Below are 21,870 nucleotides of genomic sequence, written 5' to 3'. Positions count from 1 at the left end.
TGGAACCAAATGACACATCTTACTAAAACGGTCTACGACCACCCAGATGACAGTAAAACCCTCAGACACAGGAAGATCAGTAATAAAATCCATAGAGAGATGCGTCCAAGGCGCACTAGGAACCTCCAGAGGGCAAAGCAACCCCGCAGCAGGAGTATGTGAAGCCTTTGACCTGGCACACACAGTACACTGACGCACCCACTTGATGACTTCCTTCTGCCATCCAGGCCACCAAAAACTGCGACTGATAAGTCTCTTGGTCTCCGAAACTCCTGGATGACCTGCCAACCGAGACTCATGACACTCCACAAACAAATCTTTCCTAAAGGCTCTAGGCACGAACAACCTCCCATGGGCAGTGTTAGATGGAGCATCATCTTGAGCATTCAGAATCCCATTCTCCAAATCGGAGTCCAATGCCGCCACCACAACTCCTTTCTGCAAAATGCTCTCCTGCTCCTCGGCACCGACCGTAGGAGAGAAGTTGCGAGATAAAGCATCGGCTTTAACATTCTTAGTACCAGGGATATAGGTAACAGAAAAATGAAACCGAGAAAAAAAAAGTGCCCACCTAGCATGACGGGCATTCAAGCGCTTGGCAGCATCCAGATAGATCAAATTCTTATGATCTGTGAAAACCTGAATAGGAAATCTAGCGCCTTCCAAAAAATGGTGCCAGTGTTCAAACGCAAGTTTAATAGCCAGCAACTCCCGATTTCCAACATCATAATTCAGTTCGGTTTCCGAATTTTTTTTCGAAAAGAAGGCACAAGGATGTACTCCACCCTTGTTCTCCTGAGACAAAACTGCTCCGACCCCCACTGATGAAGCATCGACCTCGACCAAAAAAGGTTTGGTCTCATCAGGCTGTATAAGGATAGGGGCAGAACTGAACCTCTCTTTGAGATACTCAAACGCTTCAATGGCCTCAGTAGTCCACTGGGTCGTATTCGCACCTTTCCTGGTGAGATCGGTTAGAGGTTTAACAATTACAGAAAAATTCTTAATGAATTTCCTGTAATAATTGGCAAAACCCAAAAACCTCTGTATAGATTTCAAACCAATAGGCCTAGGCCATTCCTGCACAGCCTGAACCTTCACAGGGTCCATCTCAAAGCCCTCGCTGGAGACAATGTAGCCCAAAAAACTAATTCTCTGCACAGCGAACTCACATTTCTCCAGCTTAGCAAAAAGTGAATTATCACTCAATAACTGCAAAACTTCACGTACACTCTGCCAATGGGACTCCAGATCTGGTGAATAAATCAAAATGTCATCCAAATACACAACCACATTCTTTCCAATCAAAGGTCTCAGGATGTCATTAATAAGATTCTGAAAAAATGCAGGTGCATTGGTAAGACCAAAAGGCATCACCAGATTCTCAAAATGACCTACCGGAGTGTTAAAAGCAGTTTTCCATTCATCACCCTCCTTCACACGTAACAAATTGTATGCCCCTCGGAGATCAATTTTTGAGAACCACTTGGCCCCCACTAACTGGTTAAACAAATCAGGAATTAACGGCAATGGGTAGGAATTGCGTATGGTAATCTTATTAATTTCACGAAAATCCAGACATGGACGCAAACCGCCGTCCTTTTTTTTTAACAAAGAAGAATCCGACTGCCACAGGCGACTTAGAAGGTCTAATGTGACCAGCAGCCTGGCTAGTCTGTATGTACTCCTCCAATGCCTTTCTTTCAGGGATAGTCAGATTAAACAAGCGACTTTTGGGAAGAGTAGCACCTGGAACAAACTCAATGGTGCAATCATAATCCCTATGAGGAGGTAAAACTTGCGACTCCTCCTCCGAAAAAACCCTCCAAAAATCTTGAATAGGTACAGGTAATTCCCCTTTTTCCACAGCCACAATGCGACCATTACAACATTTATCATAGCACTTCGGACTCCAAGACTTAATCACATTAGTAGACCAGTCCAACAAAGGATTGTGCAGTTTTAACCAAGGCAATCCTAGAACAACTGGAGAGGGCAAATTATCCAAAACAACCAAATCCAAAATGTCTTGGTGAACACCATTGATAGTGAGAGGAAATGCAGCAGTTTTGTGAGTAATACATTTCAAAGGAGTGTTATCAATTGCAACCACAGAAATAGGAGATGACAAAGGTTTGGATTTCAATTTAAGTTTTTCCAAAAACCCTTTATCAATCACATTAAGTGTTGAACCACAATCCACAAATACCTGAAATTCAATCAAATCTCCCTGCAGAGTAGTACACCCAGAAAGCAACACTCCTGCAGAGCGTAAACAAGCTATACGGGCGTAACTGACCTTTTTTTTTTCTTTACTTAAACGACGCTCACAATACTTAATCAAATGGTCAGCTTTACCACAATAAAGACACAAACCTTCAGCGAATCTCCGATCTCTTTCTTGAGAGCGGAGTGACATTGTCCCAACCTTCATTGGTTCTCCGCTGTCAGAGCAGATTTTCTGGAAACTATGACCTGAAGTTACAGGAGTTTTTACATCATTGACCCTGGACCTTATTCTCCTGTCCACACGAACAGCTAACTGCATAGCTTCTTGCAGAGTCTCAGGTGCAGGGAATGCAATTAGCAAATCCTTAACCCTTTCACTCAGACCAGCAAGAAATAAACTTTTCAGCGCCGAATCATTCCACTTAACTTCTGAAGCCCATCTCCTGAAGTGTGTGCAATAAATTTCAACATCATCTGACCCCTGATTCAAACGTCTAAGTTCTGATTCAGCAGATGAGATTCGATCAGGATCGTCATATAATAGCCCCATAGCAGAAAAAAATTCCTCAACAGAACTTAAACACGGATCATTAGGTTGGAGAGAAAAGGCCCACCCCTGTGGTTCTTTGCGCAAAAGTGACATAATAAAACCAATGCGCTGTGATTCATTCCCAGAGGACCTCGGTCTCAAACGAAAATATAACAAACAAGCATTTTTAAAGGAAAAAAAATCTTGCTGTTTACCATAAAAAATATCAGGCAGTCCTACCTTCGGTTCCACAAAATGCGCTCCAGGACAGCTACTCACGTGTTGCTGAAGCTCGGCCACCTCCAGAGACAATCCCTGCAGGCGTTGAGCCAACTCCTGGACGGAAACCATATTCATCCCCGAATTTCTTTCCTTTTAGTTTTTTTTTTTTTTTTTGGGCTGGACTTACTGTTATTGTAGCACCCTAGGACTGAGAGCGGTCATTCCTTTCCTGATACCTGGCCGAGGACTGAGAGCGGCCATACCTCCCCTTGTATATAGTTGCGCTTTCTAAGGCGCCCCCTACCGGTTTTATAGGAAACTGTTGTTTTTTACTACAAGAGACTGTTGCACTTTACCCGGTCACAAGTTGCACCGTGGCCGGGGGAACAAGAAAGTTTACAAAAATGTTTATTATGAAAAAGTTTTATGCTGATAATGTTTATAATGTTTTATATGTTTATAATGTTTTTGAAAAAAAATTGTATGTTTATGGATGTTTATTCTCTTACAGCCCGAGGACGTGCTGTGATTTACCAGGGGGGAATGTAGCACCCTGAGGACTCGGCAGCTACAGGGGTATTACACCTCAAGCCAGAGGTGTGGTATTCCACTCCCGGGTAAGGATGGAGTGTGAAACTGAGCTCAGATAGCTGCATACACTACATACATCCCATTTCCGGGGGACAGATCGACGGTACTCCCACCAATATATGTGCAGGTACGATAGTGTCTGTCCCTGGCTGGAGTGGGAGGGGGGTGGAACATCCCAGTAGTGTAGGGGCAGATAGGGGGAGCAGTCTGGGTAATGCTAGGAGCTCATTGGGTGCTGGTCACCTGAGCTCACACATAGAGGGAGTATATAAGGTGGGCACCATCTTAGGACAGGGTCTTTTGTAGAGTGAGTCAGTCTGTCAGAGTTTAGCCTGAGGAGCAGAGCAGAGAAGCTCAGCCAGAAGGGCTGACAGGGAGTTGTGGTTCCGGCTGGGCCCAGCTCCAAGGCCAAGTCTGAGAGAGAGAGAGAGGAGTCAGAAGGACCCAGAGAGAAGAAGAAGGAACCCCAAGACCCCAGAATACAAACAGCAGGGTGAAGGGTTGGCACCCAGGGTACCGGATCCCAAGCTGGTGGAAGCCACTAATCCTCAGCCAGAGACCGGAGGTCGTGGGCAGGATCTGCCACGACCCTCACTAAATCCACTAGGAAGGCATACCAAGTATAGGGTCAGGGAACCCAGAAGAGGTGTACCCACCAAGAGACCCGAGGGAGCCGGACATAAGTGGATCCCTGGTGAGAACGGCCAGAAGAGAGGGAAAGTCAGACAGGAGCTCAGGACCACGCTCCAGAATTGCTTGGGGGTTGGCCGAGTCCAGGACCTGGTGGACGCAGCACGGCTCGGGTGGTCGCTTCAGGCCAGAGTGACCATAAGAACACCCGTAAGTAAAGACCCCTGAACTGCACAGCCCGACTCTGAGTCTTCTTGCTTGATCATCCTGCACCTTCACAACCACCATCCTCTACATCTGACCCCCTGAGGCTATACCCCTCCCGTTGGGGGTTATACTACCACAGCTGCACACATACCAACAGCCTCAGCGGACCCTGCTGCAGCGGCGGCCTTTTGACCGCAAATCAACGGGTGGCGTAGTCGACACTAAGAACATTTAACAACATCTGTAAAGACTGCCACACACTGAGTTTGACACCCTGGGCACGGACCGGGTCGCCGCCACTCGGAGACTACAACCCCCATCTGATCCGGCTCCGGGTAATCCCCAAACAGCACTGGCCCAGGGGGCGCGTCATTATGATCTGCAACATAAACTAAGGAAAGAATGGGAAAAGCTGTCCCTACAGTAAGACTAAGCTGAATCCCTACAATGTAGCGGGCAGCCTGTTCCTTGTGAACAGACCCGCCTTCGTCCTCGGCTAGTCTGAACGGAGACCTATAGAATAAAGGGAGGGGTCCTTAAAAGAACTAAGGACTGGGACAAAAATGGGACACCTCCTAACTGAAGTTGTTGCAGTGCAAAGAGACAAACTGACAAAAAGTACTAGAGGTCCCAGAGGACCAAGCAAACTAGACAGATAGGCACCGAAGCACCTGGCTAGAGAGACAGGCAAAAAACACTGAAGTCCAGCAAAGCCAGAAGGGCGGAGCTGGAATATATAGGCAGCTGGTCACGTGACCGCAAAACACAAGATAGCAAAAACTAACAGGAGGGTTCTAACAATACCAGCTGTTGCCTATTTGAAGGTTATAGACTCTAACAATGAAGCCCATGTTGGATTTCTATTTGGAAAGGCTAAACTGGCTCCTAAACCTGAACACACCATACCCAGACTTGAGCTCTGTGGAGCTGTACTAGCCATCGAGATTGCAGACTTCATACAGAATGAACTAGTTATTCACGTGGATGACACAAGATTCTACACAGACAGCAAGGTTGTTCTGGGCTACATATACAATCAGACAAAACGCTTCTATGTCTATGTCAGTAACCGCGTTGAAAGGATCAGGAAATCCTCTAAACCTGAGCAATGGAAGTATGTTCCATCACATCTTAACCCTGCTGACATTGCTACTAGGCCAGTGTCTGTTGGTGCCCTCGCAAACTCTTCTTGGTTAAAAGGACCGGGGTTCCTTTGCGGCCAGTGTGAAGAGACTGCTGTTGAAGACAGCTTAAGTCTTCAGGATCCAGACGTTGACCCAGAGATCCGTCCTGATGTCAGCACCCCCATTGCCAAAGAGAAGGTTGGCTTGGGCTGACAGCAATTTGAACACTTCTCCAGATGGACAAGGCTTGTTTGCGCCAACACATCTGGAACTTGAACTTGGAACTTTCAAGAAACTTTTGGACTGCTAAAAACACTCATCTGATTGCAACCAGGAACTGTAACCACTGGATTACAAGTGGGTTGGAGACAGATTGGCCTAGTGCGGCCTCTCCAATCCGAAGATGGGCATCCTTTGGATTGCTTCAGGAACTGTTATAGACATTCGTCTACCTCGTTTGTTATATGTTATTGTTGCATTGCATGCATTATTTGTCTTTCAGGTTGAGGTATCCCTCAGTACTTCAGGAAAACACCCCCACCTCGACTGTTAATATAGTGAAATCCAGGGATTTCAGACGGGGAGTGTGCTGTCCAGCTTTTTGTTTGAAAAGACTTTCAGACATTTGGGGCATTACCTAATGTTACATGATTATTGTATTGTTGTACTTTGCTGCCATCTACTGGCCGTTGTTATAATACTGTATGTTATAACATGTATTATTCTTGTGTTTTACCACAAACCCCTTCGGTCTGTAACTCCTCCTATCTCCTGCTCAGCACTTCTTTCTTCTTCTTCTTCACATCCATCTTGACTACTCATGCTGCAGGACTGGAGAAAGGATTCTCTTGTTACCACTTTACCTGGCGCTTCTAATACCTACAATTCCTACCCTTTCCTCATCCTTCACTTTCCCTCATCTCACCTCATCAAGAACTGTAAATAAATCTGTTGAATTCATCACTGCATCATCATTCCGGATTACCACGTGCAGTTCATGAGGAACAGGAGCGCAGGTCAGTGAGTTAGTAGAGAAGTAACCTGGCACTCAGAAGACTCATGGGTTCTTTTATAGTTTTTAATAAAGTAGTGCAGAAAAATAAACAACAGACGTTTCGGTCACATTAGACCTTCATCAGTGTACTACAAAAATAAAAATGGCAGTAAGTATCATATAGACATGTATAAATAATACAGATGTGACCAAACATGATCAAATCAAACCAATTAGTCATGAAAAAGTGCTTAAAGGGAGTACAACATGGGAAAAAAGGATGGGAAGGGGAGGAGGATTAGGAGAGGGAATGGTGGCAGATCCTGAAATCTTATAGAAAGGAACCTACCAGTTAGCAGAAGTGGGTATATTAAAGCAGTAGCCTATTGGGTTCTGTAAGCTGTGGGGATAAAAATAAAGGCATAAATGCCATGGACCAAGGCTATTACTAGTATGGAGAGTGAGGGCATTGTCCCTATGAAGTTACCTGTAGATGTGTGGCAGCCGGACACGGTGTCCACCGTTTGGACTGAGGACCTTATGGGTCTTAAGTAGGTAGTGGAGAGGGTTAAAGGTCACTCTCTGGGCTGATCATTGGTAGCAGTGGGATTAGAGCGCGCATATAACAATCAGAAGGACCTGAGAAGCGGAAGTAGCGTCATTTGACGTTCTTTAAGGTCCTACAACGAGAAGGGCCGGTCACGTGACCGGAAGTGACGCGCAAGTGCGTTCCACGCTATGTTGTATGTGTTCCACTGCATAAGAGTAGCGCTGGAGACAGTTTGGTAGGATGGAGGGATGTGATAGGATCAGGATAGGAGTCCAGGAGGGTAGGGGATCAGGAGGGAGGAACCGCCGAAGGAGACGAGAGGTAGAGATTGGGAAAAGGAGTTACGCCACTGTACTAATCTTGAACTACATTGTGCCACACTCTCTAAATATGTCAGAGTCCAACGTATTCCAAGGGGACTTAGAGTCCCATTACGCCCTACACTTTTCTATGACCAAGAGGACTATTGCATAAAGTTTGAACTTATTTTAAACAAATGCTCGTTTGATCTCATGACTTTAACGATTGAATTCTTACAGAAGGAAATCATCGCATCCAAAGAACAGATTTCTAGCATTGAAACTCAACTAGCATCCACGATCTCCATAGAAGAATTGAATTCTCTAAAGACCAAGGTAAATCAGAACCTGGAACAACACCGACGGGATACTGAAAACAGGAAACTACTGAAATTCATCCGTGACGCAGAGGACTACCAGAAGGATCGAGTATACAAATGGCGCGACTTCTCCAGCACACGACGTGGTCCGGGACAACCGGGTCACTCCTCCACCGACCTTTGCTCTTCTGGCTCGGAATTGGACAGACCAAATCACCCATCCACCTCTACTCATTATTTAGGTTTTCGGAAGAAGTACAACCGAAAAAGAGGAGGACGAGGAGAGGCGGTACCAACAGTTGGCGACAGGAGCTTCGTCAGGGTTACACGCTCCCAGGTATGACCCCATTAGTTGTGAACATTTCGTCACGATCCCTCAGCATAGCGAAACTATCGGTGTTACAGAAAGGCCTGTCTTTCTGCCCGTCTTACAAGTGTAATGCATTTGGTTTAGAGATGGATTTACAAAGGTTTTTCAGATCTATTAGACTCAAGGCTCACTTTTCTCAGGAGTTTATTCCCAATACCACTACACCTATCATTAATCCAGTCAGCATCACAGCGGCTAGCCTAGGATTAAAGAATAAAAGTACTTATCGACCCCCCCAGAACTACCATGCTGCAGAAACTTTCATCGATTTTATTAAACAATCCCCTCACTCTCCATACTAGTAATAGCCTTGGTCCATGGCATTTATGCCTTTATTTTTATCCCCACAGCTTACAGAACCTAATAGGCTACTGCTTTAATATACCCACTTCTGCTAACTGGTAGGTTCCTTTCTATAAGATTTCAGGATCTGCCACCATTCCCTCTCCTAATCCTCCTCCCCTTCCCATCCTTTTTTTCCCATGTTGTACCCCCTTTAAGCACTTTTTCGTGACTAATTGGTTTGATTTGATCATGTTTGGTCACATCTGTATTATTTATACATGTCTATATGATACTTACTGCCATTTTTATTTTTGTAGTACACCGATGAAGGTCTAATGTGACCGAAACGTCTGTTGTTTATTTTTCTGCACTACTTTATTAAAAACTATAAAAGAACCCATGAGTCTTCTGAGTGCCAGGTTACTTCTCTACATGACTACGGGCTTGTAACCCTACCTGGGCACCACCATCACCTCAGGAGTGCGGTAGTTTTCATCTATTCAGGTCAGTGAGTTGACGCTATCCGCCACTGCTTATACAGAGATCCGTGTCACATCCCTCAGACACATCTCGCCCCACGTACATCGGTGGCAGAATATTATGGGCACCACATGGTCCTCCATACAGTATTATGGACACCATATATTGCTTCATTCAGTATAATGGACTCCATATATTGCTCCATAAAGTAAAATGAGCCTCATATATTGCTCCATAAATAGTGGGCCCAATATATTGCTCGATAAAGAATAGGCCCCATATAATGCTCCATAGATAATGGGCCCTATATAATACTCCATACATAAAAAAAAAAAAATCAAATACTCACCGCTCTTTGCTGGAAGCAGGCCTGTCTCATCAGCGTCTTCCGACTCTCTGCACTGGGACTGCTCAGCAGAGGGCGCTCTGTAGTGACGTCATCGCGCCCTCTGCCCTGAGATGTCACAGAGTAAGAAGACGCAGAAGACAGAGGAGCAGCAGAGGAACAGGGAGAGGTAAGTATTGCAAACAGTTTAAAGCACTGGGGAAGGCCCAGTGCAAGTGCCCATTCGCTGGCATCAGGCCCCGCCGACTCATGGGCCCCATAGCGCGCTGGTGTCCCAGAGGGTGAGTGGGCCCCCTGCTCGCTCAAGGCCCAGGCACTTGCCCGGGTGGTGATGCCGGTCCTGGGTACAACACATACGGCACCCGTTTTTAACTGATCTGCTGCAATGATTATGTAGGAAACTGTATTCATTTACAATCATCCACAGCGTGAGAGAAAACAGCTACAACATTACTGAATAAACAGAAACCCTGCAAGTATAAGAAAATGATTTTATTAAAAATATTTTGCACATCAATCCAGTTTGAAAAAAAATAACTTATTAAGCATTTTTTGCAATGTAGCAGTCCACATCTGACAGACTCCTGTAACTCTGGACACAGTATAATAGTGTGGCCGCTGTTCTCTAGCAGGACCCTCTAATGATAGAAGCAGGACGGCATACTGTATCTCGCACAACGCTACCTGCACGCCATCTGATTTGCTAAGTGCTCCAGCCGTATAAAGATCACTATGTATACAATATACTCCGAAAAGATGTCAGGGATTACTGTGAAGTAAAAATATTGTCGCCCCCATTGAGCAGGAATGATTAGAGATGGACAAGCTCCAGTTGGCAGACAGTCAGTGATGGCGGAGAGCTGATCATCTTTACTCGCTGCTCATTAGGAAAGTGGTCGCTTTCTGAAACCATTGGACTCTGAACTCGGCGTCAGACGGCATTATGTAAGAGGCCAATGTCTGAGTGGTTTTTGTGTCCGTTTGTCCTTCCTCTGTTCTTTCTGCCAAAAGATCCTCACCCATAACCTAAGGATTAAAATAAAGTTGAATTGTTATTAATATTATTTTTGTAAATTTAGCACATGAATTGAATTTCATAAATTAAAAGAAAACTTTCCCTCCGATGTCCACAAAACTGAGCGCCACTACATAAGCCACAAATAGTCTCCCCTCTCTCTCCCAGTCTGTGCAGCGGACGGGAACCATTTAAATGGGTGCAGGGCCGATTTTAGATAAAGTGGGGCCCTGGGGAAAAGTTTAAAGTGGGGTCCCAAATGCTGACATACAGCACCACACAAACATTTAGCTTGTATTTACATGCGCTGAGATCAGGCCGCTAAACGAGCGCAATCCACAATACTGAAGCCGTTCGACGCTTGTTTCCCGACCTCTTTACACCAGCTGAGGAAGAATGATGGATACAGAACAATCACTAATAGATCAATCTGTCCCCATACAGCATCATGTTATCCACCGGCCGATGTGCTGCTGAGAACAAGGATTTTTGTTCTGGCATAAACAATCCAATTACTCGATGAATAGGCAGCATTTTGCTTGTTTAGTATAATACATGCCATAGTCCTCCATATTTTATAATGTGCCCCACAGCCCCCCATATTGTATAATGAGGCCCATATTACTCAATATAGTATAATATATTCCCCATAGCCTTCTATATAGTATAATGCACCTCATAGTCCTCCATATAGTATAATACACTGCCCCATAGCCCTCCATATAGTATCATACACTGCCCCATAGCCCTCCATATAGTATCATACACTGCCCCATAGCCCTCCATATAGTATCATACACTGCCCCATAGCCCTCCATATAGTATCATACACTGCCCCATAGCCCTCCATATAGTATCATACACTGCCCCATAGCCCTCCATATAGTATCATACACTGCCCCATAGCCCTCCATATAGTATCATACACTGCCCCATAGCCCTCCATATAGTATCATACACTGCCCCATAGCCCTCCATATAGTGTCATACACTGCCCCATAGGCCTCCATATAGTATCATACACTGCCCCATAGCCCTCCATATAGTATCATACACTGCCCCATAGCCCTCCATATAGTATCATACACTGCCTCATAGCCCTCCATATAGTATAATACACTGCCTCATAGCCCTCCATATAGTATAATACACTGCCCCATAGCCCTCCATATAGTATAATACACTCCCTATAGTATAATACACTCCCTATAGTATAATGCACTCCCAAAAGTCTTCAATATTGTATAATGTGCCCCACAGAGCTCCATATTGTATAATATGGCTCATATTCCTCCAAATAGTATAATTCACTCCCCATAGCCCTCCACATAGTATAATGCACCTCATAGTCCTCCATATAGTATAATACACTCCGCATAGCCCTCCATATAGTATAATGCACTCCCCATAGTCCTCCATAAAGTATAATACACTCCCCATAGCCCTCCATATAGTATAATATACTCCCCGTAGTCCTCCATATAGTATAATGCACTCCCCATAGTCCTCCATATTGTATAATGTGCCCCCCAGCCCTCCATATTGTATAATGTGGCCCATATTCCTCAATAGAGTATAATACATTCCCCATAGTCTTCCATATAGTATAATACACTCCCCATAGCCCTCTATATAGTATAATACACTGCCCCATAGCCCTCTATATAGTATAATACCCTGCCCCATAGCCCTCCATATAGTACACCGCGTGCAGAATTATTAGGCAAATGCGTATTTTGATCACATGATACTTTTTATACATGTTGTCCTACTCCTACTTGAGAGCCAACTATCAATTAAGTAAATCTGGTGATGTGCATCTCTGTAATGAGGAGGGGTGTTGACTAATGACATCAACACCCTATATAAGGTGTGCTTAATTATTAGGCAACTTCCTTTCCTTTGGCAAAATGGGTCAGAAGAGAGATTTGACGGGCTCTGAAAAGTCCAAAATTGTGAGATGTCTTGCAGATGGATGCAGCAGTCTTGAAATTTCCAAACTTTTGAAGCGTGATCACCGAACAATCAAGCGTTTCATGGCAAATAGTCAACAGGGTCGCAAGAAGCGTGTTGGCCAAAAAAGGCACAAAATAACTGCCCATGAATTGAGGAAAATTAAGAGTGAAGCTGCCAAGATGCCATTCGCCACCAGTTTTGCCATATTTCAGAGCTGCAACGTTACTGGAGTATCAAAAAGCACAAGGTGTGCGATACTCAGGGACATGGCCAAGGTAAGGAAGGCTGAAAAACGACCACCTTTGAACAAGAAACATAAGATAAAACGTCAAGAATGCGTCAAGAAATATCTTAAGACTGATTTTTCAAAGGTGTTATGGACTGATGAAATGAGCGTGACTCTTGATGGGCCAGATGGATGGGCCAGAGGCTGGATCAGTAAAGGGCAGAGAGCTCCACTCCGACGCCAGCAAGGTGGAGGTGGGGTACTGGTATGTGCTGGTATCATCAAAGATGAACTTGTGGGACCTTTTAGGGTTGAGGATGGAGTGAAGTTCAACTCCCAGACCTATTGCCAGTTTCTGGAAGACAACTTCTTCAAGCAGTGGTAAGGAAGAAGTCGGTATCGTTCAAGAAAAACATGATTTTCATGCAGGACAATGCTCCATCACATGCATCCAACTACTCCACAGCGTGGCTGGCCACTAAAGGTCTAAAAGAAGAAAAAATAATGACATGGCCCCCTTGTTCACCTGATCCGAACCCCATAGAGAACCTGTGGTCCATCATAAAATGTGAGATCTACAGGGAGGAAAAACAGTACACCTCTCGGAACAGTGTCTGGGAGGCTGTGGTGACTGCTGCACGCAATGTTGATCAAAAACAGATCAAGCAACTGACATAATCTATGGATGGAAGGCTGCTGACTGTCATCATAAAGAAAGGTGGCTATATTGATCACTATTTTTTTTGTTTTTTGTTTTTGCATGTCAGAAATGTTTATTTCTAAATTGTGTGCACTGATATTGGTTTACCTGTTGAAAATAAAACAAGTGAGATGGGATTATATTTGTTTTTTATTAAGTTGCCTAATAATTCTGCACAGTAATAGTTACCTGCACAAACAGATATCCTCCTAAGATAGCCAAATCTAAAAAAAAAAACACTCCAACTTCCAAAAATATTAAGCTTGGATATTTATGAGTCTTTTCGGTTGATTGAGAACTTAGTTGTTGATCAATAATAAAAATAATCCTCTAATATACAACTTGCCTAATATTTCTGCACACCGTGTATAATACACTGCCCCATAGCCCTCCATATAGTATAATACACTGCCCCATAGCCCTCCATATAGTATAATACACTACCTATAGTATAATGCACTCCCCATAGTCCTCCATATTGTATAATGTGCCCCCCATATTGTATAATGTGGCCCATATTCCTCAATATAATAGAATACATTCCCCATAGTCCTCCATATAGTATAATACACTCCCCATAGCCCTCTATATAGTATAGTACACTGCCCCATAGCCCTCCATATAGTATAATACACTGCCCCATAGCCCTCCATATAGTATGATGTACTCCCTATAGCTCTCCCTATAGTATAATGTACTCCCCATAGTCCTCCATATTGTACAATGTGCCCCACAGCGCTCCATATTGTATAATGTGGCCCATATTCCTCCAAATAGTATAATACACTCCCCATAGCCCTCCATATAGTACAATACACTCCCCATAGTCCTCCATATTAGTATAATGCACCTCATAGTCCTCCATATGTGTGACGCTCGCAGCCCTGCCCTGGGAAAAGATGGTGGGGGTACTCGGAACCGGGTCAGATGTTAGGGGGGATGCAGTCGTGGACCGGACTGGGGAGAGTAGTCCTGGGTCACTCGGGTGCGGTGTGGTGCAGCGCAGAAATAAAGGAACCATAGGCCATAAGGATAGTCTTTCAGGTCTTTTACTCACAGTTCTTTTAGCTCAGCCGCAAGGCTTCTCCCTGCTCCTCACGGATGACTGCGGCCACCAGGGATGAGGGCTCAGCGCACCCAAGTCCTTCAGGTGCCTGGATCAGGACCCTCAGAGTGTTCCTAACTCTCCCCTTTTTGGACCTCTCCTGTCCGTGTGTAGACTAAAGGCTGGGTATCCCTCTGGACTTTCCACAGATTTGGGGCACGGCGGCAATTGCTGTTGCGTCCGTCCCGCGACGGGATCCACTGTAGCCCACCGGGCTTCTCTGACAGAGACCAAAAGTGACAAAGTCAGATATCGGGGGCCGGTACCCCTCTTGCAGCAGGAGTCCCTCTGGCTGGGCCAGTATAGCGAGGACAGGTGGCGTATACCGCTCCGTCTGCATCCTCCTGGGATCCTTTTGCTATGGAGCTACACTATAGCTCCCGACCTTCTTAAGCAACGGAACTTGACCGGGGTAGAGACTCTGTTAACTCGTACCCGCTCCTCGTGTCAAGGTCAGAGCACGAGGACTGAGCATCTTCAGCACACTGCAGGCTCCTACACAAGGCCACTGTCAGCTGCAAAGACCACAATCAAAGAACAGGAGCCAAGAACCAAGAATCAAGAACCTTGTGCTTAAGATGGCTGGCTATTATATATGAAACTATGTGTGCAAACTAAAAGTGTGTTCTACACCCTTCACCAACTACATGGTTCCCCTAACTTTTGGTTCCCCCCACTCATGATCCTGCTGAGGCAGCACTATGGTGCATACTTGCCTCCCATAGGTCAGGAGTGTGTAGTGTTGGATGCAAGACATGGTCCTGACCAGTGCACCTTCCTTACCTGGGTGAGGAGACACTACACCTGCTGACAGGCTGCAGTATCACCCCCCTTGTGGCGACCGAACCCTCAGGGGCGCCACACATATAGTATAATACACTCACCATAGCCCTCCATATAGTATAATATACTCCCTATAGCCCTCTGTATAGTATAATGCACTCCCCATAGCCCTCCCTATAGTATAATGCACTCCCCATCGCCCTCCATATAGTATAATGCACTCCCCATAGTCCTTCATATAGTATAATGCATTCTCCTTAGTCCTTAATAGAGTATAATGCAGCCTCCCTATAGTTTAATGCAGCCAAACATATAGTACATATAATATAACGCAACCCATAGTCCTCGATAAAGTATAATTCTGCCCCCCCATAGAGTATAATTCAGCCACTTCATACAGTATAATGCAGCCCCCCAGTACTGCAGTATTATGGTCACCACGTATAAAAAACAAATACATACAATACTCATCTCTCCTCGTTCTCCAGCTGCTCCATGCTCTGCAGAGCGTCTCAGCAGCTCCACTCTGCAGGCACAGTCATTCCCCCGCTGCCGATACAGTTCAATGCGCGATGCGGGGGGACGAACTCACGGGCCCTATAGCGGCACGCCACGGGCTGGAGGCCCCAGGCAGATGCCTAGTCTGCCTGCCCTTACGCCGGCCCTGAATGGGTGTCCCATGCTGGGGACCACGTCCCGTGTCCTTACGTGAAACAGCCTCAGCAGAGGAATCTAACATTCTGTTTGGATCTATAATGTAGGTAACTTGGCAGACAGTGGGGAGATTAAAAGAAATGCAAGTGCAAAGTGAACACATGTTTCAATTGGCACTTGGAAAATTATATATATACACACACACATACACACACACACACACACACGTGTGCGTGTGTGTGCGCGTGTGTGTGCATGGTGTGTGTGTGTGTGTGGTGTGTGTGTGTGGTGTGTGTGTGGAGTGTGTGTGTGTGGTGTGTGTGTGTGGTGTGTGTACAGTATATATATATATATATACTAGATGGTGGCCCGATTCAAACGCATCGGGTTTTCTAGAATATGTATGCGGTACACCGGGCGCAATCAGCACAGCGGTGTTTAAATTTGGCGCCAATATCGCTGACTGGTCGTGGCCTGGGGGGCGCGACCAATCAGCACAGCGGTGTTTAAATTTAGCGCCAATATCGCTGACCAATCAGCGAACCGTATTACTGAGGACCGGGCAGCGGCGCCGTCCCTCCCTTCACACTTGCCGTCGGGAGATCAGCGGCCCAAGCCGCTGATCTCCCGACGGTAGCCGCATGGGGTTCAGCGGCGCCGCAGGTTGGGGTACTTATGCTGCTAGCAGCCGGGAGATGAGCGGCTAGCGCCGCTCATCTCCCGCTGCATCGCCGCTGATCTCCCGACGGTAGCCGCATGGAGGTCAGCGGCGCCGCCCGTCGGGGTACTTGTGCTGCCAGCAGACGGGAGATGAGCGGCTAGCGCTGCTCATCTCCCGGCTGCATCGCCGCTGACCTCTGTCCGGCAGATGAGCCGCTAACGGCCGCCATCTTTTTCTGAAAACCCGCGTCGCTGATTGGCCGCGGCCGGACCAATCAGCGACGCGGGATTTCCTGGACAGACAGACGGGATAAGACGATTATATATATATTAGATATACACATATACATATATATATATATATATACACACACACACACACATATACATACACTGGTGTGAAAAAGTGTTTGCCCCTTTCCTTGCATATTTGTCACACTTAAATGTTTCAGATCACAAAACAAATTTAAATATTAGACAAAGATAACACAAGTAAACAAAAAATGCAATTTTTAAAAGGAAGGTTTTTATTATTAAGGGAAAAGGAAATCCAAACCTACAGGGCCCTGAGTGAAAAAGTGATCCCCCTCCCTCCTTAAAACATAAATTAACTGTGGTTTGGTGAACTTTCCTAGGCGTGGCCGGCTGATCAAAATTACCCCAAGAGCGCAGCAAAGACTCATCCAAGAGGTCACAAAAGACCCCACAACAACATCCAGAGAACTGCAGGTCTCACTTGCCTCAGTTAAGGTCAGTGTTCATGACTCCACCATAAGAAAGAGACTGGGCAAAAATGACACGCATAGCAGAGTTCCAAGACGAAAACCACTGCTGAGCAATAAGAACATAAAGGCTCATCTCAGTTTTGGCAGAAAAAATCTTGATAATCGCCAAGACTTTGGGGAGAATACTCTGTGGATTGACAAGACAAAAGTTGAACTTTTTGGAAGGTGTATGTCCCATTACATCTGGCGTAGAAGTATCACTGCATTTCAAAAAAGGAACATCATACCAACAGTAAAATATGGTGGCGGTATTGTGATGGTCTGGGACTGTTTTGCTGCTTCAGGACCTGGAAGACTTGCTGTGGTAAATGGAACCATGAATTCTGCTGGTTAAACAAAAAATCCTGAAAGAGAATGTCCGGCCATCTGTTCATGACCTCAAGCTGAAGTGCACTTGGGTTATGCAGCAGGACAATGATCCAAAACACAGCAGTAAGTCCACCTCTGAATGGCTTAAGGAAAACAAAATTAAGACTTTGCAGTGGCTTAGGCTTAGTGCCCACGATGCAGAAATGTTCCTGAGTATTTGCATGCGTATTTGCCATGCGTTTTTCCAATGCATTGTATAGGCAAATACACATGCAGAAACGCACAAGAATTGGTCATGTCCGTAATTTTTCTGCGAGTAAAATCTGTGCAGAAAAAATACGGACCATGTGCACAGAACTTGCAGAATGTCATAGGAAGACATGGGATAGGGTATGCAATGCGTTTCTGGAGCGTTTACGCGCTGCAAATATGCACCAAAATCCGCACCAAAAACGCATCGTGGGCACACAGCCTTAGTCAAAGTCCTGACCTTAAGAAAGCGGTTCATGCTCAGAAACCCTCCAATGTGGCTAAATTACAACAATTTTGCAAAGATGAGTGGGCAAAAATTCCTCCAGAGTGTTGTAAAAGACTCATTGCCAATTATCCCAAACACTTGATTGTAGTTGTTGTTGCTGAGGGTGCTTCAACCAGTTATTAGGTTTAGAGGGCAATCACTTTTTCACACAGGGCCCAGTAGGTTTGGATTTCTTTTTCCCTTAATAATTAGAATCTTCATTTAAAAACTGCATTTTGTGTTTACTTGTGTTATCTTTGTCTAATATTAAAATTTGTTTTGAGATCTGAAATATTTAAGTGTGACAAACATGCAAAAGAATTAGAAATCAGGAAGGGGCAAACAACTTTTCACACATACACATATACATATATATATATTCATCCCACAATGTCACATTCACCGCAGGAGAGAGGGATTGGTAAGATGGGACAACCATTACAAATTAGCCACCTGATCAGACGTTATTGAACACCTTTCCAGAAGCTTTAATCAATCTTATCTACTGTTATTTTCTGAAGAGAGGAAACAAATGTCCTAAAAATAAAAAAATATAAAAATGAAAGTTAAAAATAAAATAATAATAATAGGCTCACCTCCACTATGAGCATTTTTTGCTCTTCTAATAATCCAAGCTTTCCTAATTGTTCTTCTATTTGCTCCTGCGTCTTCATATTCCTCTCCAGCACAAATGATGCATGCTGGGGCTGTAAGAGCTGTAATAGAGGCCTAGAAGAACGATCAGAGGTCAGGCCGATCTGGTTACAGAAAGAACACAGATACACGCTGTATAAGTCAATGGTATGGAAACAAGATTTTAAAAGGAGTTATCAAACACTTTTATACTCCACTGGATAGGTCATTAATATAAGATAGGTGGGGGTCCAACCATCGGCCCCCCGATGATCAGCTGTCATCACCTCTGGCAAGATGCAGACAATGTTCAAAGTGGAACAAAACCGCTCCGTACACTGCGGCCGCTGCCGGGTGCAGACCAGCTATTGAAGAGTACCGGAGGTGATCTGCAGCACCAGGCAGTGGCCACTGGGGTGCGCTCTGTGCACAAGTTACATCCGGCCGTTGCCAGAGCTATAAACAACTTATTGGTGGGGAGCCAAGAGTCGGACCTACAACGATCTGATATAGACGACCTATTTTATGCATAAATCATCTGCATTAAAGTATTAGAGAACGTCTTTAAGAGCCCTGCATTTTCAGAGACAAACTTCAGTAAACATCTAATAACCAATTACAATGTCTTTCTTAGGACTCGTTCACACGAATGTATTTTCAGTACGAAAGTTGTCTGTGGAACAAATGGACAGCACTCAGACCAATGCTATTCAATGGGAAAGTGCAGAGGAGTCATTTTTTTTTTTTGTCACTGATCGAATCTGTGTGTGAGCAAAAAATAAAGAAAGAAAATGGCAGCATGTACTCGTTTCATCTGTAATGCAGGTGCCGGGATGCAACGCACAGAGACACAAGGCGAGAACAGTCAGAGATGTTTGTAAACAGTTTTATACAACAGGTATACTGAAACAAGGGATTAGCAACAAGGGTAATGAACAGTGGTTTGAAATATCAGAAAAATACGAAATTTCTCAAAGTAAGGCGCAGTCTCTTAAAATAAGGCGCAGTCTCTTAAAGTAAGGTGATGCCCTCAAGCATGAGAAGCACCACACAAGTTCTTTAACCGTGAATTTGGCCCTAGCGGGGGTCATCGGTTATTCCCGCTAGGCCGTGAGTCTCTTTCCGGATGAATTCAATTAAATCACGTTGTGCTACTTTAGCCCCAACCGTCCCCCTCCCAACCTGAGTACTTAAACCAAATTGTCCCCGGTACCGTGGGTGAGCAGTGGAAGTGACGGCCCTGCTCACGTATGCAGCTCCTCTCTGCTTGGCTGTTGGGGGCAGTCTCTCGAGCCTTGGATAGGGGGGTCCAGGCCTCGTCTGTCGGCGGCCGACGTCGGGTTCCGCGAACTCACTCAGCACCGCGATCAGGTTCCTAGTATCCCCAGCAGGCACAGCACTCGAGTCACAACTGTGAGGGATCCGGAGGTCTTTTACCGGTGCCCGGCTGGAGCACCTCTCAGGCCTCTGGATTTGGCCTGTCATGTGGGGTTTCTCAGGACGCAGGGAGCACGTCTGCTCCTCTCTGATGCTTGGCGCCAAAGACCCCTCAGGTTTGGCGCGCTGGCCTCTTATCTCTCTGAACTCCTTCCTGGAAGTCACCTGATCGGGTCCAGCCTCTGAATCTGCCCTCCCTGCAACTTCCTTTGTATATTTTGGTTCCGCTTTACTGTCTCTGGCCAGTAGATGGCAGTCTCGCTCCATCCTTGAAATGTCATGTTGAAGTTCTTTTACAAGCTTTCTTGCTCGTTCTACATTCCTCCCTCCTTTTTGCTCGCCAGTCCTCGGGCGAGTGGACTCCTCGCAGAATTGATGTCTCCTTCCAGGCAGTGCAAGCTCAGACAGGAGTTGGGCACACTCCTGCGTTTTCTGTTGGATTCGAGACCAGATAAACTCTTTCTGAGCATACCGGTTAGGAGGAATTCCGGCATTAGCCCGCTCAGTTCTGCGGGGCTCTTCTTGCGGAGGAGACTCCGGGAGATCCGAGGAATCAACTACTGGGGATTGCAAATCATTTCCTGACTCATTCTGACTTCCACTCGGGAGTGGCACCAACGGTTCTGACGGGCCCAACTGCATTGTGGCCCATCCTTCTTCATCCCCCAAGGTTCCTGTATGTGGCACTTCAGCCAACACGTCTAAGGGCCCAGCCCTGTTACAGACTTCGGCTTCAGAGGAGCAAGGTCGCAACATATTACGGTGCAACACCCTGGATGTCGCGTCGTCATCCCCTTCGGGCCTAACCTCGTAGACGGGGTTGTCTGGGTGAACCTTCTTCACCACCCGATATGGTATTGCCTCCCAACGATGGTCCAGCTTACTCCCAAATCGTTTAGCCCTCACCAGCACTCGGTCTCCTGGCTGAAGCGATCCACCAGTGGTTGGGGGCCGAACTGCATGCTCTACTGCCTGAAACTTCTGAGCAACCAGTCTTCTCACGGTATGGAGTCGACGCTGGTGTTCTCGAATCCAGGTACTTGGGCTACTGCCCGGACCGGGGTCTTCTGAGTCTAGCTCCAGTTCGGTGATTTCTCGGCCACTTCTTCCAAACAGCAACAAGTAGGGGGTGTAGCCGGTGGTTGCATGAATTCGATTATTATACACCCACACCAGCTCGGACACGAATTCGGGCCACTTCATCTTTTTGTCCGCTTCCAGTGTTCGCAACATTTGCAGCAGGGTTCGGTTAAAGCGCTCGCATGCACCGTTCCCTTGCGGGTGGTAGGGCGTTGTCCGGGAACGGTCGATCCCATAGATGCGGTATAGCTCATCCATCACTCGTCCTTGGAAGCAGGCCCCCTGGTCAGAATGTATTCGCTTCGGGCACCCATAAATCCGGATGAAATCTTGACAGATGGCCTTGGCTGCGGCTTCTGCCGTCTGATCTTTAGTTGGCGTCACTACTGCAAACTTGGTGAAGTGATCAGTCATGACTAAACAGTGTCCATAACCGTTGTATGAAGTTCCTACCATCAAGTAGTCAATCATCAAGACTTCCAAGGGGGCAGAAGTTCGGATGGTCTGAATGGGAGCTCTTTGCTCCGGGGGCTTGTTCAACTCACACTGGCGACATGTTCGGCAGACCCCCTCGACTTCTTGTCGCAGTTGAGGCCAATACACCAGCCGTTGCAACCACCGGAAGTTCTTTTCTACTCCGAAGTGAGCACCTCCTCTATGAGCTTCTTGGGCTAGCTGTGTTACTAGCGCTCCTGGAACTACCACTTGCCAGGTAACATCAAACTCTCGAGGCAGCTGGATTCTTCGGCATAGCAAGCCGTCCTTCAGGAGGAGCCTCTCCCACTGGCCTAGGATTTGTGGCTTCGGGCGGTATCAATACCTTACCAAGGTACT

Source organism: Phyllobates terribilis, unplaced genomic scaffold, assembly GCF_046119375.1.
Source record: "Phyllobates terribilis strain yellow unplaced genomic scaffold, ASM4611937v1 Scaffold_8__6_contigs__length_399053987, whole genome shotgun sequence".
Classification (NCBI taxonomy): domain Eukaryota; kingdom Metazoa; phylum Chordata; class Amphibia; order Anura; family Dendrobatidae; genus Phyllobates; species Phyllobates terribilis.
Note: the sequence above shows the minus strand (reverse complement) of the source record.